Source organism: Triturus cristatus, chromosome 6 (genome assembly GCF_964204655.1).
Source record: "Triturus cristatus chromosome 6, aTriCri1.1, whole genome shotgun sequence".
Classification (NCBI taxonomy): Eukaryota; Metazoa; Chordata; class Amphibia; order Caudata; family Salamandridae; genus Triturus; species Triturus cristatus.
Genome location: NC_140589.1, coordinates 1,742,915,557 through 1,742,933,121, shown reverse-complemented (window position 1 = coordinate 1,742,933,121; position 17,565 = coordinate 1,742,915,557). Strand labels below are relative to the sequence as shown.

The 17,565-nt window shown below is 46.9% G+C and overlaps 1 protein-coding gene across 1 annotated transcript in view; it reads left to right on the top strand.

Moving 5' to 3' along the window:
* The window catches only part of ALK (ALK receptor tyrosine kinase), a 2,691,376-nt gene that overhangs the window by 2,383,048 nt on the left and 290,763 nt on the right, over positions 1-17,565 (top strand). The window lies entirely within an intron of this gene.

Below are 17,565 nucleotides of genomic sequence, written 5' to 3'. Positions count from 1 at the left end.
TAGATCACTCCTTTGGTAATGAGGGGGCAGGCTGTCCTTCAACACAAGGAGGCGGGCCAATCACAGCCAGCAGCGGGGCTCCAGCGTGCTACCCATGCATTCACCAGAAGGAATATTAAAAGGGCGATGGCACAAATGGCAAGGTAGGGCCAGGGGACATAATCAGAGCCTATGTGGCATGTCTCCAATGTATTGACTGAAGTAAATACATTATACACAATTTCAAAAATGAAGAGCACATCGACCATCATCTCCCGATCCACATGTTTGGTTGAAGTGCAAATATATTTCCATTCTTAAAGTCACCATTCCCCATAGTACGAGCCATGCAGCAGCAGGAGCTCGCCGACTTGGTAACCGTGTTTCTCTGAGGTCAAGCAGAAATGCCTCGGAGAAACGCAGCAAATTTTCAGATTCGGGGGCGTGTTTTTCTTTCTTTCCTCTTGTCATTGGCTGGAATGTTTACATTCCAGAGGAGAGAAAGAAAGTAAAAAACACGCCCCGAATCCGAAAAAGACGGGGCTTAAATGGACAGACGCCCCTCTCCTCCAATGGCTGGCCTCCGTTTAGGAAGCCAGCCAATGGAGAAGAGGGGCGGGTTCAAGCCCGTACTAAAAAACGTTAAATCTCGCGAGCGAGACTGCGCAAGCGCAGCCTTCGCTAGCAGAGACCTAAAAAAGTAGTGCCTGACAAACGAGCAGTGGAAGGACACAAGTATTGTATCCGTGCTCCAGACGAGGGACAAAAACAAGAAGAGGAAGGGAAGCCTATGGAAGCTGCCAAATGAAGCACACACAAACGAAAGTGGCAATGAAGCAATGGAAATGAATAGACAAGTGTATTTATTCATTTATCTAGCAAATGTTTAGGTGTTTTTCCAGTATTAGGTCTGTGGGAAGAATGTTCCATAGTGTCCATGTTCCTTCTTGAAATAGAGATTAGAAAATACAAAACATCACATATGTTAAAGAGGCTAATGGGCCCTTTTTGGATCCTGTTGCACCAGCAGCTTAAGGTTGAATCCCACCACCTGTCGTGGTTCAGAAATGATCTGTAGACATCGCGGTTCATGCTTTAACTCCCTTCTCTGTAGACCCAGAGATTCATGCTTTTAACTCCCTATTACTATGACCAGCTTCCTGTTGTTTGGAAGTTCTCTCAGTGTTAAGAAAGTATGGTGGTTGCGCACTAAATTGCGCTACCACTGCATACCATGTAGGTTGCATCTCTTATTATTCTCAAGACTGAACTGAATTTGACCTCCTAAGGCTCAAACAGTGATCCTGATTGCCTCTGTGGAAAGAGTCTCTGCTTTCTGACTTTATCGCTGAGTGAGTCATTTAACTGGTCCCTCAAAACCTTGCGTTCCCACTGACAGCACCACTTCTAAAGCATGTGCGTCTGGATCTCGAAGCAGTGGCTGACAGTCTTCCCATCTCCAGCTTTATTTAGCAAGGTATGATGCGACAAGTGATCTTCCTCCAGCCTTAGAGATGTTTGCGTGGGTTGGTGTTTTTGATGCTAGGCAGTCTGACTTCAGAGATTTTCCTGTTGCAGTGCCTGGCTTGTGTGACTCTTGTCCTGTTGAAGCCAGGGATAAGGGCTGTACATTTAATTGGTTGATTTGCACCTGGCAATCCCTTTATATAGTATACTGACCGTGCGATGCTTTGGAGGCGTCTAGCTGGACCAGATGGATATTTGAGAATGGTTTTGAACAATTTATCACTAATGGAAAAAAAATTGTTCCCATGTGTCTTCTGCGAACCTAGCACTATTTGAGTTCTGCGAAGCTCGCTATTGTCAACTCCAGGGTTTTAAGTAGGTCGGGTTTTGACAGATCTCAGCAAAGGTAGTAGTTTAAAACAGACATTGAAACATGGCCTTTCCAGGCATATATCATGCCCTTAGATTTACAAGCAAAAGCACCAGCTATCCTCACCAGTATGTGCAAGAACCCTTACGGAAATTCAAGTCAGTGCAGACTGTAAACTGAGTCACATGCAGGAGCCTGGTTAATTGCATGATGTGAATGGGTGTTCATGACTACGCACGATTTAGAACTTGGAGCAGAAGCTGAAGTCAGTGCGAGTATCTCACTGTGTCTCTGGCTGTGTCATAAGGTGGTCTGACTACATGCTCATTCAGATCTTGGCCTCTCACGAGGCTGCACAGAGCAATCGTCACACATGTGCCAATTGTAAGTACGATTCTATTGTAAAGCAGGTGTAGGAGGTGCACACTAGCACAAATATGGACAGCCCCAAAGGAAAATAAAATGATGTGTGAATGGTGAGGATGAAATCACGTACATGCAGAAGGAGATGTTGAAAAGACTGCAATAAAGAGGGAGGAGATAAAATGTGGCACACACAGATGGATGGACTCCAGAAAGAGAGATGTGTGGAGAAAAAGGGTGTGAGTGACTAACACAGAGAGCGAGACTGCACAGGAAAGTGGTCTGAAGGGAATAACGTTTTTACCCATCTACTTGATCTTGAATACAATCAATGAAAAACATTTGTAAAGCTTTTAGGGGCACTCATCTACTTGCCAGGGGGCAGGCAGTGTCTAACATGGATTCTAGTTCACATGTTTTAACAGGAAACAGCATTTACAACGCTGTCATTACATCGCTTTACCATTACAACGCGGTTGTTACAACGACCGCGTTGTTAGTACACGATGCAGTTACATAGCAAGTTATTACAACAACTTGCACTAGGAGGCGCCGAGGTATTTGAAATTATTTTCAACACCTTTCCTACTGTTGCTCAAACTGGAGTAGGAATAGTAATTAATACTATTCCTAAGTCCTGTGCGCCCCTAAGTGCAAGTCGTTATAATGACTTGCGATGCAAATGCACCGTGTACTAACAACTTGGTCGTTGTAACAACTGCGTTGTAAAAGCACGCGATGGACGTTGCAATGTACCATATTCGTTTTAAGCCACGGTCTTGACTACAAAGGCCACACCTCAAGTAAAGGATTCATAGTTACACTTGTTTGGCCACACCCCTTTTAGATAGCCCCCAACGTTTTCATCCTTCTTAAAGCGCTGGTTACTTCTAATGCTCAAAATGTGTATCATAGCACTAGGCACTATCACCCTGAAGCGGGGTCTGCAGTGCTTTATGAAGGCTAATGCCAAGCCCATCCATGGCTCCTCTGAAGAAAGTCTTTGATACCATGCTGGATTGCCTGACCAAAAAGTGACCACGATGAAGATATACTGGATGAAACAATCAAGTCCTGAGAGACAGTTTAGAGCAGGTGCCAGTAGTCTTTGAAGAGTGGCAGGCATCCACTTCTGGTGGTAACCCATGTGTGCAGATTTAGTGCCCTCTTTACCAACAGTCTTAACAAGTCTGCACAAATAGCCTCTTGGTTACCTTTGGTGTTGCCAGTTTAGGCTCCGCCTTGTTTGCTGAAGAGGCTTCAGTTAGTGAAGAGCAGGGCATCTTGAATGTGAAGCGATTTGGGCATATAACCCCTTTCTTGCAGTAGCTGCACTGGTTAGTAATGAACACCAACATCAAAACTCAATTTTGCCTTAAAGGCTTTTCACTGTATTGACTTTGTGTATTTGCAGTCCTATTTGGTGTGCAAGCCTGAGATATTCTGAGGGTGTGTATTCGACTAGATAGGGTTTCAGCTCCCAACACTGGGCTAATTTGCATATTTGTTTACAAAGCCAGAGCTAAAGGATCCACCCTCACAGGACCTGTGACACTCTTCAGGCACAGTGTAAGATCTTTCCTTCTTATAAAAGTTTGAGTTTTGTCTCTGAAGTTGTCAAACAGGCCAATTATTTACAAAAGGCATTAAGTGGCTTGTGGGTCTGCTCCTTTCAGCCATCAGCTTTCTTCAACTAGCCTTTTTCAGGCATAGGCTTTAGACATTGACAATTACATCTTGGCTCGGCCCAGTGGTGTAGTTATCTGTCACCTAATGCTATTGGCTGCTTGGTTGTATTGTTTCACCTCCAATCCTGTGCTTGCATTGAATTGCATGATGAACTGGTTTACAACTATAGCCCTCTATGCCTGCTTTTGCTGACTCCCTCATTCTAATATCTAACAATGCACGTGTTAGCACATTAAACCCGACCTATTGGCTTTGCTCATGCTTGTTTACTTCTCTACCATTCCACTTCTCATGATGCTTATCATGTAAAGCATCTTAATACCTCTTGAATTAGAGGAAGGTATAGGGCCAGCTTCACAAACGTAATGTATGTAATGTAACAAATGTCTCCACCCCCTAGTGGAGTCTCCTACACCAGGATTTCAGAGTATAAACCTATTACTAGTAACTTTTCAAACATAGGAGAGATCTCCGCCACAGAGATGTAAATATAGGGGAAAACATAAAAGTTTGTTATTTTTTGAACCATTATTAAAAATAATTAAATATAAATGAAACAAAATGAAAAATATTGATTGTAAGCCTAGAATTATAACGCACTTTAACTGAATAATTTATATGTGTATTAAATAATTATTTAAATATATATAATATTGCTTAAATAATAACTTTTTAAAAACCCACGCACAGTAACTTTTATTTACTTTGCATTCCATTTTGCTAAGTTACGTGTAGAATGAATTTAAATAATTTTAATTTTTAACAAAAGTGTAATGTAATTGTATTTGTAAATCATTTTTCAATCAATTTGAAAATAATTGCTCAATTATTTGTATATATTTTTAACAAAAAAAAAAAAATATATATATATGGAGGACATTGGTCTGTGATATTTTGCTGTCAATAAAATTCTACTGCTTCATCCACGTATGGTATTTGGTCCGTGATTCGATTTGGAGTTTGGAGGTCCGGCCTGGAGTTCCGCTTTTGATACAACGCGGACAGGACGCAGTTTTTTTTTATATATATATATATATATATATATATATGTCATGTGATCAAGGCTCTACGGAGTTGAAACGCGTCATGGCTGGCATACCTTGAGTAAATAAATCAAATTGTATGCACTGAAATGCGGTCCGTGATCCTTTCTTTCTGCACAACGAAGCGCTCAAACAGCGGAGGAGTGTTTCTGATATATATATATATATATGTATGTATGTATGTATATCCAGTACTGCAGTGCTTCTTCCGCCCCACTCAGCTCGCGGTAGTTGGAGCGTGCGCCAGCGAAGCCCACCGGACATAGGTTTTTCAGCACAAAACGAAGTAAAACGTTTCTCTCAGGGGATCAGTTTGAGCTTAGATTTTAATCCAGTTACGCGTTTTTAACATTGTAGTAGTGTCTCTCATGTCTGCAGGCGTGCCATTACTCCAGCTAGTGGCGGTTCTGGCAGTCAATTAACTAAACATCCAACTGCCCCTTTGCTGCCAAACATCTTTTGTTAATTGACTGCCAGAACCGCCGCTAACTGGAGTATGTTAAAAGGAGGTTACCAAATTAACTCCTGAAGGTATGTGCCAAGAAACTTTGAAGTTTGCGGCTGGACGAGGGGCACAGTACCTGCAACCTTTAAATGGAAGGAGACGGACTGTGACTATCTAGTCAAAAATGTTACAGCAATAAATTCAAGTGCTGGGTATTTCGTTCTACAAGAGATACAGAATGACTAGATTTGTGAAACAAGCAAAGGCACAATTACTGAATAAACAATGCTAATGAGGAACATTGCGACTGAAAGAGTATATTTGAATACAACAATGATGAAACATGCGGTCCGCTTTCACTTGCCACCTTCCATTACCCAATGTGATTGTGGCAGAAAGGATTTGAAGGTGTGGGAATTGACACTCTGTTTGTGAACCGGCATTGAGGCTGTTACTGAAACGCATATGCCTGGTCATAATAAATTACAGTCTGTAACCCGAACAGTGCTCCGACCTTTGTTTTGAAAAAAAGATATATATATATATATATATATATATATATATATATATATATATATATATATATATTCACAGAAAAAAACATAGGTTTCAGGCACGTTATAGTTAGGAATTAGCATTTAAAAAACCTCAGAAATAGGTTTCAGGGGTGTTATAGTTAGCTGGACTTTTCACTTGTACAAAACCATTGAAATTCCCCCGTTATAGTTAGTTCAGCTAACTATAACTCGCGCGCCCGCAATGCACTGCTGATGACGTCACATATTACATCACTCATGACATGGTCAGTGACATCACTCATGACATCACTGATGACATCTCAAATGACATCACTGATGACATCATCCAGTGAATGTCTGTTTTTCTGAAAATTAAATATGTTTTATATATGTATATCTCAAGGTCGATGGAAGAATAAATGGGTATATAAGTGTCTAAATGGATGATTTGTTTTTGAAAAATTGATTGCGTAACTGACTGATTAAGTGTATCATAGTGAATACATGGCTTAGTGAGTAATATTTAAATATGTAAATATCTGTATCAGTCTCTCACTTTGTGTATAAGTGGCTGCATGGGTTGGTGAGTAGCTACATGGGTGTCTATATAGGTTATTAGTTGGTTTTTTGAGTATCAGTCTGAGTGTCTGCATGGTTCGGTGGGGGGTATTACGTAGTGCATAGGTGCATGAATGAGTGACTCACTGTTTGTATGTGTTGAAGACAGCATGTGTGCAGGACTGTATGGGTGGATGAGTGTGTGTATGGGTGTGTTAGTGAGTGAATGACTGTCTCAATAGTGTCTTTATGAGTAACTACATATGTTTTAAACTAGTATATGTAACTATTGGTGTATATAAGAGAGTATATGTGAGAGTGAGAGATTGAAAGAGTTCCTGTATGAATAAGTATGTGTTTCTATAAGTGATTGTTTAAAAGACTAAGTATGTGTAAGTTTCCGTAGAAGTAAGTGTGGTGGTGTGTGTATAACTGTATATGCAAGTAAATGTATGTTTGATTCTTTATTAGCATGAGTGACTAAGTGTGTGAGTAACTCTATGGATGAGTGGCATTGTGTAACAGGATGTATAGGTGTATGAGTACATATGATGAGTGAGTACATGTATGAGTGACTGTATAGGACTGTTGGTGAATGAGTGGATGTGTATGTGGATCTTAGAATTACTGAAGAGGTTGTTGTAACTGGTATTGGTATGTCCATTGTTTTGAAATTTTTAGTCTCTATTTTTGAATGTGTGTATCAAAGGTTATATTAGGGTGAGAGGAGGTCTGCCACTCTATCACAAGGATGATGTCATCAGTGATGTCATCAGTGATGTCATTTGAGATGTCATCAGTGATGTCATGAGTGATGTCACTGACCATGTCATGAGTGATGTAATATGTGACGTCATCAGCAGTGCATTGCGGGCGCGCAAGTTATAGTTAGCTGTACTAACTATAACGGGGGAATTTCAATGGTTTTGTACAAGTGAAAAGTCCAGCTAACTATAACACCCCTGAAACCTATGGTTTTTTCAGTGAATTTCTGAGGTTTTTAAATGCTAATTCCTAACTATAACGTGCCTGAAACCTAGGTTTTATTCTGTGAATTACAAAGGTTTTTTAAATGCTAATTTCTAACTATGCCTACAGAGATAGGACATGTGAAGAAAGAAGAAAAAATGCACAGAAAGAAAAAAAAGAAGTGCAGAAAGAAGCAACAGAAGTCCTCAAAGACGAAGAAAAGTGCAGGAAGAAGGATAACGTGCAGAAAGAACAAAAAGAAGAGCAGAAAGAATCCTTGTTGCAAAACCATCCTGTACCCTCAACTTTTTCAGACGGATACTGGTGGTAACTGAGTCTGACTAACCAGTCCTAGAGCCAGTGCTATGTTAAAAGACACTTAGAATACAGTGAAAACACCTACATACACTTGGGAACATTATGCGTTGGGGTCCCCCTGTGATTAGCATGACCGCCTCTGTAAGCCCCTAGTATATAATAGGGCAGGGGGATTAAAACTACCTCTTAAAACAGGCCACAGGGCGTTTTTGCACACGTTAACTCAGGCCCTGTCCCCTCCCTTCACCACTGTGTAAACACGCCCTGTGTCCATTTTTAGTTGGGAGATTAAGTTCATTTGAATCCTGAGGGTCCCTAGGGTCCAACTAGCCCACTAGGTACCTCCAGTAAGTGCCACAGAGCTGTGTTGCAGAGAGGTGTAAAAAGTGGCACGGCCTGGACCACCTCTCTGCAATGCAGCTCAGTGGCGCTTACTGGAAGCACTTGGTGGGCTAGTTAGCCCCCAGGAGCCCTCAGTATTGAAGGGAAATTATATCCCCAATTTAAAACGTGCCATAGTGCGTGTTTGCACACGTCACCTCAGGCCCCGTCCCCTCCCTTCACCACTGTGTAAACGCGCCCTGTGGCTGTTCTAAGTTGAGAGATTAAGTCCCCTTGAATCCTAAGGGTCCCTAGGGTCAAACTAGACCACTAGGTACCTCCAGTAAGCGCCACAGAGCTGCGTTGCAGAGAAGTGTAAAAAGGGGCTTGGCCTCAGAACACCTGTCTGCAGCGCAGCTCCCTGGCGCATACTGGAGATGCCTGTTGGGCTAGTTGGCCCTCAGGGACCCTCAGTATTGAAGAGGAATTAATTCCCCAACTTACAACTCGCCAGGGGGCGCGTTTGCAGAGTGCTGCAAGGAGGGGGCATGGCCTCCGGCACGATGCCAGTCTTTTATTTATTTTAATTTTAAGGGGGGCTGTGTGGTTCCCCTTCTTATTCTAATTTATTGGCCCTGATGACCCCATCCCCCAGGGCCTTTCTCCTAATTATATTTTTTTGACCCCAATCCCCAGGGCCGGCCACTGTTTTTTTATTATTTTTAAAAAATATATATTTATAGACACACCTAGGACATGCTGGACAAACCGTACATACCTATCACCATGACGATTTGCGTGATATTCATTAAAAGGCGACTATGCATACAATGAATCCACGTGGAATGTATTTACACCACTAGTGAAGCTCTGACATGTCTGATGCCCTACCGTGCCTAATCCCGGTAGACACCCTTGTCGTTTATTTATACAAACATGGGTAGCTATTGACGGGCACATTTAATACACATGCACACCAAGCCATTCAAGGGGGATTCGACAAAAATTCGACCAAAACTATGCAAGAAACCCCCTCACGGTTCATAAAACACACATCCACTGCCGGATGTGTAATACTTTTTATTTTACTCTCTGGAAAGGGGACGAACATAACTTGAGAGTCACAGCGCGCTCCTGGCAGAGCCCAATGCTGTGTTACACCCACCATTGCCTGCCGAGTGCCACACACCTCTGTGTTGTATTCCACCAGCTAGTGCATATGCTATGACACTCTCTAGCCCATGTGCACTGTAACACCACCCCGTGAATATGTCATGCCACACTTGTCTTCGCACGGGTTATATTGCCCCATCTAACGTGCCTTCCTCGATGCCTATGTTATAACGCACAGTGCTATGCCATACATATTACAATCTGGGATCCATATCTTTATCACAGTGCACATGCAACGTTACACTCCCCAGCACATATTTTATATTACAACTTTAGAGACTAGTTAGGTTACACAACACTGCCCTGTGCATATTACACTCCAAGGCGCATATCGCATAGCACGCGCTAGTGCCTGTGCTATCTCGCGCTCTCCAATGAATCTGTCATTGCACACAATGTATTGCATATTATATTTCATGCCCGGTTCATCTTATATCACACTTTTTGGTGCATAGTTTATACCATACACTATATCTAGTTTTCATTTTCAATCGTGCTCTCAGGACTATGTTCTATATAACACTGTGTTCACCTACCCTTTTCACAGGCATTACATTTTGCGATAGGGGGTGGAGGGTCAGGGGGTGTTTCTGCCAAGTGAGCCCGGAGTCACAGTCACAAACGTCCACTTCTTCCTGAATAAAAGTGAGATTATGCTGCATACTTGTTCATATTTTAAGTAGTTCGCACAGACACACGTTTTAAAAACAATAAAGTTCCTAATACCCGCCTTCTCTGAACAGTTAGCTTGCTGCCCCATCCCCCTCCCCCCTATCCTCTGTTGTGTGAATCCATGGACTAGCCTCCTCCAGCCTGCCATGCATGGTCTGATGTGCTGCCACTGCCCTCAATTTAGTATGATGTACCAGTCCACTCCTCCTGCCCTCCATTGCCCAATTCTATGCCCCATCATTGACCTCCTGCTTAAACTCTGTGCTTAGCTTGCTGCCCCTATTCTCCTTCCCCCTGCCCTCCGATGTCTTTGTGCATGCCCCTGCTCCATCCTTTTTGCCCACCATGTTCCATGGACCTGCCACTCCTATCTACTCTGAGTGTTCTGTTGAGCTGCCACTCCCCTCCCACCTGCCTAGCATTGTCAGATGACTGTAACCTGTCCCTGCCACCTCCACCCTGCCTGTCCACATGCCATGCCCCTATCCTCTTCCTCCTGTCCTACATGGTCCATTGTACTGCCACACCCTTCTGCCCTCCCTGGTCTGTTGTGCTGCAACTGCTCCTCCTGCCTGCCCCGTGCGGTCTGTTGTGAGGCCCCTTCCCTGAACTTTCTTGTCTGTGCACAGGTCCTGACCCTCCCTTCTATCCTCCATCGTCCTTTGTGCATGCCCCTGCACCCTGCTTGCCCATCATAGCCATTGTGCTGCCACTAACCCTCCCACTTGCCATGCATGGTCTTCTGTGCTGCCATGGCCCCTCCCACCTTCCCTGTGTGGTCGGTTAGCTGCCCCTGACCCCCTCCCACCTTCCCTCCATGGTCTGTGTGTATGCCATCACAGTCTCACTGTTGCTCTTCATGGTGTGTCTTGCTTCTAGTGCCCATCCTGCCTGACCTCCATGGCTATCTTGCTGCTCCTGCCCTGCCCCCTTGCCCCCAGCCCTCTGTTTACATGTGCAGACCCCTACTCCCTCCCTCCTGGCTTGTCTGTTCCATTGTAATGCCCCTGATCCATCCCTCCTGCCCTTTATGGTCTGTTATGCTGCAGCTTTCTCTCCTGTCTGTCCATTATGGTCAGCTAGCTACCATTATCCAGTATTAGGGGTGTCTTTCATAGATTCACATGCCTGAATCATTCCCCGTCGTCGAGACGGGAGCCTCCGGTACATAAAAAAGTAATGTCCTATAGACATACATAGAGAAAAATAGACCTAAGGGCCTCCCCTTAGCAGCCTATCCTGGTCCTTATGTAAAAAGGACCAAACTCTTAGAGTCAGCCAATCAGCTATCACCTCCCTCTAGAACCTTCCTGGCAGGAGCCTCAGTCCCTCAGATTTTCTACCGCACGTTGTGCTAGGGAGTCTCCAGCCTGAGTTCTCCTCAGGATTTCTTTCTAACCAGATTGTTCACTTTTTTGGTGACTTTCTCCTTCAAGGATTGAACGCAGACCACTTCAGGCCTCTTGTTACTGCAGTGAGTGTTTATTTCTTCTACAACTCCTGGCATGTCTGAATCCCAGAAGAAAGCCCTTTTCAGGGCTTGCTCTTCATGTGGGAAGAAGAGGCTTCATGTGGACGACAAGCATGACCTCTGCCTGTATTGCCTGTATCCGGACCACGTCCCTAAGGACTGTAAAATATGTAGGTCTTTCCCTCACAAGACCTTGAGAGACAAAGAGGGTCGCCTGCTTATCTGGCTGAACAGGCTCAAGGACAGGGAGAGTGTGGTATCCTCAGAGGCAAGCTTTTCCGGAGCCTCTGAAGTCTCCCTGAAGAGGCCGAGAGTGACGTCTCCTGGCCCCTCAGGCGCCCTGTGAGAAGTTGGCCTGATATGTAGTGCTCACTATTCTAGTGATCACTGTGTATCATTCCAAATGACCCTTATTGATGATTGGTTGTAAGTCAACCTTGTAGACCAGCTATCCTAGTAGCGTGGATACGAGCAGTCTTAGGCTAAACTCTAGAGGGCGTGTTAAGCCAGCTGTTTACCATCACATATACCCCTTGAACACCAAGTGAAAGGACACCACACAAGTTGTTATGAAAATAAAAGGATATTTATTTATGACAAGACTACCCTGGCTCTTTATGAGTCAGGGAGCTAAGCACACTACAAAACTCTTAGGAAAATACTTCAGTTGCACAATTTACACAAATGCCCGAGGGGCACGAGAAACCATCTACACTAACAGTGAAATGCGAATGGTTAGAGTCTGGAGATACTGATTCCGGAGTGATCCGATCAGTGGGACTAAACGAAAAAGGAACTGGACACTTGTAGAGCGAACCTGCGATGGAGCACCGAGATGCTCGAGTTACCTAGCCCGGAGGCTGCGGCTGCGTGAAGTTCGTCAAGATGTCGGGAGTCCTCGTGTAGTCTCAGGAGCCTGAAAGAAGAAGTTGCTGGCAGGCGACCAGTGACGATGTTCAGAGCGATCCAAGCCTGGATCGGTGGTGAAGGAAAACCTGAAAGCAGAGGGGACTCAGTTCTCAACCGCTAGCCAGCGATCGTGTGGGTACCAGGAGGGTACCGGCTGAAGTCACCTCGACCAGGTGAGTGGGTGACGTCGGACTCGGCTGTTCCTCGGACCAGGAGGCGCGGCGGCGACCCGGATGGAGGGCGAGCTGTCCCACGAAGGTGTCTGCTGTCGATGATGCTGGGCCCAGGAAGGGGCAGCGGATCTTGGCAGTGACCACCCAGGCGGGGGAGTCAAGATGGCGTCGGGAGTGGACCAGGAGGGTCCGTGGTACTCCTCTGTGGAAGGGGAGCAAGAGCCAGTCTGGAGCAACCAGACTAGTGATGAACAATCGTGGTGCGTCGTGAAGAGGGCCACAAGCCGGTCAGCAAGTGGTCGAACAACGCGGTGAACAACAAGGAGCGGAAGGGCCCCCACGCAGATCTCGGGGATGCTGGGGAGGCAGACTTCGATGCTGGAGCTGCTCAGGGTTAGGGCTTCTCAAACCCTAGGTGCACTCACTCGAGGGTCCCTCGGTGGGCGTGCTAGATAAGCGTCGTGCAGGTTCTGAAGATAACCGGTCCCGCAGGTCTCGTCACACCTACGACTCTCAGCTGAGCTGATGAGGGAGGTAAAAGGTCAGAGATGGCAGGGACTCGGGTCTCGTCGAGCTGGGCAGTCTTGATCCGTAGGAGAGACTTACAGCAAACCGCAAGCGCTTAGGTGGTGCCTGCTGGTGCAGGGTGGCTACTCCTTAGCCACAAGGGAGAGTCTTCAGAAATAGTCAAGAGTTCCTTTCGTGGAAAGTAGTTCGTGATTCGGAGTTATCCGATTATCTGATTATCCAATTTGGGAAGGGGACTCGCTCCTACCTTTATTCTAAGAGAAAGGGGCTGGCCCGTGACTAGGTTCTACCTATGGGTGGAGCCAGGAGGGGGGTGGTTACACCCCTATCCTTTGTCCGGCTTCGCGCCAGCTCAGGGGCTGGTGTGCCCCCGAAACTGGTTTGAGCCGGGCTATGCACAGTGAGCACCGGGGTGTCACTTGCAGTCACCTTCCTTTCAGCCCTGCCTACCTGGGATACACAAACCCTGTCTGGGACGGTGCTAACACCGCCCTCGACAGGAAACCCTTTGTCCAAGCTCCCCTTGCTGGAAGGTCCCCCAGCAGCAGGAGGTCAGACTTGTGTCTGGTGGCAGCATCCATTTTGTGATGCTGAGGCTTGAGTCAACTTTAACCGGGGTTCAAGGTTACTTCCATGTCGTGTCCCTCTAAAAGGGGGGAATGCTAACCCCGTCACCAGGACTGGCGAGGGGTTCGTATTCCCATTCGTATGACACCTTACTCGACATGTATAGGTGATGCGATGCCAAAGTTAGCAGATAACCGCAAGGATTATAATGCTTTAAAAGTAGTTGGCCCGCGTCACCATGGAACGGCTATTAGGGCTTGGTTCCGCAAGCCGTCGACGGGCTCAGCTCGCGCCAGAGCACCGTCCCACATGATTCCCTGCACTCTGCCTTCAGGATTGATAAGGCCTGCTATAGGAGTGACTGATAGGAATCCATGTGTCCATTTTTAGGGTTTAGGTGTAGGAATACTACACCTACAGCAACGGGTGATTACACCACGTGGCCCCAGCTGTCGTGCAGCCAGTTGTGTCAGATTTGGGCGGCCATTCCAGGGGTGGCATAATACATGCTTCAGCCCCTGGTAGGCCCTGGGTACACCGATGCCCTGGATACCTGTGGTATGCTGAGACAGGGACTGACAAGGTGGCCCAGTTCCAATTAGTGGATGCACCTAACGTACATGTGTGTTAATTTCGAGAGAGAACAGCTAGGCTGTGGGTCTGATTGGCAGGCCCACAGCCGGAGAAAGTCGTAAACCAATGAAGCAAAAGCAAAAAATCTGGGTGATCATAGGATTGCAGACCCTATTCTCCTACATGACCCCCCCCCAAACTTTGGGACAATAAGCTAACCTTGACCAGGTGAGTCTTCTTGCTCTAAGTGGAAATACCTGGAGAGCCCATCTGCATTGCCATGATCAGTGCCAGGTCTATGCTCCACTGTGAAGTCCATCCCCTGTAGGGAAATGGACCACCTAAGTAGTTTGGGGTTTTCACCCTTCATTTGATTTAGCCACAAGAGGGGCTTATGGTCGGTCTGAATCTTGAAGTGAGTGCCAAACAAGTATGGCCTCAACTTCTTCAGGGCCCAAACCACAGCAAAGGCCTCCCTCTCAATAGCTGACCAATTCTTCTCTCTGGGGGTCAGCCTCCTGCTAATAAAAGCTATGGGCTGGTCATGACCATCAAAATTCAGTTGCGATAGAACAGCTCCCACACCCAGCTCCGAAGCGTCTGTTTGGACAATGAATGGTTTGGAGTAGTCTGGACTCTTTAGGATAGGTGCTGTGCACATGGCCTGCTTTAGGTCATCGAATGCCTTCTGACAGCTTGCTGTCCACTGAACTTTTTTTGGCATCTTTTTACTTGTCAGGTCGTTTAGCGGGGTCACAATGGATCCATAATTTCTGACAAATTTCCGGTAATAACCAGTCAGGCCCAAGAAAGCTCGAACCTGAGTCTGGGTGGTTGGAGGAGCCCAGTCCTGGATGGCCTGTATTTTGCTCTCCAATGGTTTAACCTGGCCTCCACCTACAAGGTGGCCCAGGTATACAACCTGTGTCTGCCCTATCTGGCACTTGGTGGCCTTGATAGTGAGGCCTGCCTTCTGCAGGGCCTCTAACACTTTCCTCAGGTGGACCAGGTGATCCTCCCAGGTGGAGCTAAAGACAGCGATATCGTCCAGATACGCCGCACAGAAGTCGTCCAACCCAGTGAGAACTCGATTCACCAGCCTTTGGAAGGTGGCAGGTGCATTTTTCAAACCAAAGGGCATTACCACGAACTGATAATGCCCACCCGGGGTAGAAAATGCTGTTTTGGGCTTGGCCTCCTCAGCTAACCTGATTTGCCAATACCCAGCTGTCAGGTCAAACGTACTTAAGTAGTTGGCCGAGGCCAACCGGTCGAAAAGTTCGTCTGCTCTTGGTATCGGGTGGGCGTCGGTCTTAGTGACCGCATTGAGACCTCTGTAGTCCACGCAAAACCTCATCTCTTTCTTACCGCCCTGGGTGTGAGGTTTCGGCACGAGCACTACGGGACTAGCCCAGGGGCTGTCCGAGGGTTCAATGACTCCCAGCTCCAACATTTTCTGCACCTCTGTCTTGATGCAGTCTCTGACATGATCAGGTTGCCGATAGATTTTACTCTTTACGGGCAGACTGTCCCCAGTGTCGACCTCGTGGGTACACCACTTGGTCTGACTGGGTGTCAGAGAGAACATATGTCGAAAGGATTGAAGAACCTGTTTACAATCCTCTTGTTGATGTCCAGAGAGGCTGCCACAAAAGACAACACCATCTACTGATCCATCGTCAGGGTTCTGAGAGAGCAGGTCCGGGAGAGGGTCACTCTCCTCCTCCTGTCCCTCATCTGTGGCCATGAGTAAGCCCATGCCCTCCCTGTCGACATATGCCTTGAGCCTGTTTACATGGAGCACCCTGTGGGGGCTCCGGGGAGTTCCCAGGTCTACCAGGTAGGTGACCTCTCCCTTTTGCTCAATGATCGTGTGGGGCCCAGACCATTTGTCTTTGAGTGCTGCTGGGGCCACTGGCTCCAGCACCCACACCTTCTGTCCAGGCTGATACACAGTCAGGACAGCCTTTTGGTCGTGCCAAGCTTTCTGTAATTCTTGGCTCGCCTCAAGGTTTTTAGACGCCTTTTCCATGTACTCCGCCATCCGCGAGCGGAGACCGAGCACATAGTCCACAATGTTTGATGCCGGCTTTCTGAGAGGTCTCTCCCATCCTTCCTTTACCAAACAAAGGGGTCCCCTTACAGGATGTCCGAACAGAAGCTCAAAAGGGCTGTAGCCAACCCCCTTCTGCGGGACCTCTCTGTAGGCGAACAAGAGGCAGGGTATCAGGACATCCCATCTCCGCCGAAGCTTTTCAGGTAGTCCGTGAATCATCCCTTTTAGGGTCCGGTTGAATCTCTCAACCAGCCCATTGCATTGTGGGTGATAGGGTGTGGTGAACTTGTAGTTGACACCACATTCCTTCCACATAGCAGTCAGATATCCCGACATGAAGTTTGCACCTCTGTCTGAGACGACCTCCTTAGGGAAGCCCACTCTGGAGAACACTCCAAGTAGGGCCCGTGCCACCACAGGTGCCGTAGTGGTCCTAAGGGGAATAGCTTCAGGATACCTGGTGGCGTGGTCCACCACCACCAGTATAAACTTGTGCCCTGATGCTGTCTGGGGTTCCATTGGTCCGACAATGTCGATCCCCACTCGTTCAAAGGGTACCCCCACCACTGGTAGTGGTATGAGGGGGGCCTTTGTCGTGCCACCTGACTTACCACTGGCTTGGCAAGTGACACAGGAGCGGCAAAACTCCTTCGTATCTTCGGACATGTGGGGCCAGTGAAAGTGTGGAACAATTCTGTCCCAAGTCTTATTCTGGCCTAAGTGACCTGCAAGGGGAATCTCGTGGGCCAAGGTGAGAAGGAAACCTCTCAGAGACAAGGGGATGACCAGCCTCCTGGTCGCACCAGGTTTGGGGTCTCTTGCCTCAGAGTACAGGAGTCCATCGTCCCAGTACACTTTGTGGGTACCCGTGGCGTTCCCTGCAGCCTCAGCAGCGGCCTGCTGTCTGAGGGGTTCAAGTGAGGGGCAGTCTAACTGTGCCTTCCCCAGGTCTTCCCTGGAGGGTCCCCCTGAGCCCAGAAACTCAACCTGACCAGGTTCAAGCTCTTGCGGCTCAGTTTCCCTCAGTTCTTTAAGGTCAGCCTCCTCGGAGACTTGATCCCCGACCTGGGGCAAGGGGGAAGGCGAAGCCTTACCCTTACTGCTCCTTTTCTTGGAAGGTGTCTGGTCCGTTCTTCCAGGATCCAGCACCTGTTCAGTGGGGCATCTTTTGGCCTGTGACCTGGTCACAGCAAGGACATGTGCTGGCAAACCTAACATTTCCATGTGAGTCCTCTGCTCCACTTCTGACCATTGTGACGTTTCCAAATCATTGCCCAACAGACATTCTACGGGAAGGTCTGAACTAACCACAACCTTTTTCGGGCCACTTACCCCTCCCCAGGAGAAATCAACAACTGCCATACTGTGATTGGTAGTGACGTTGCTGGCATTGGTCACTAGGT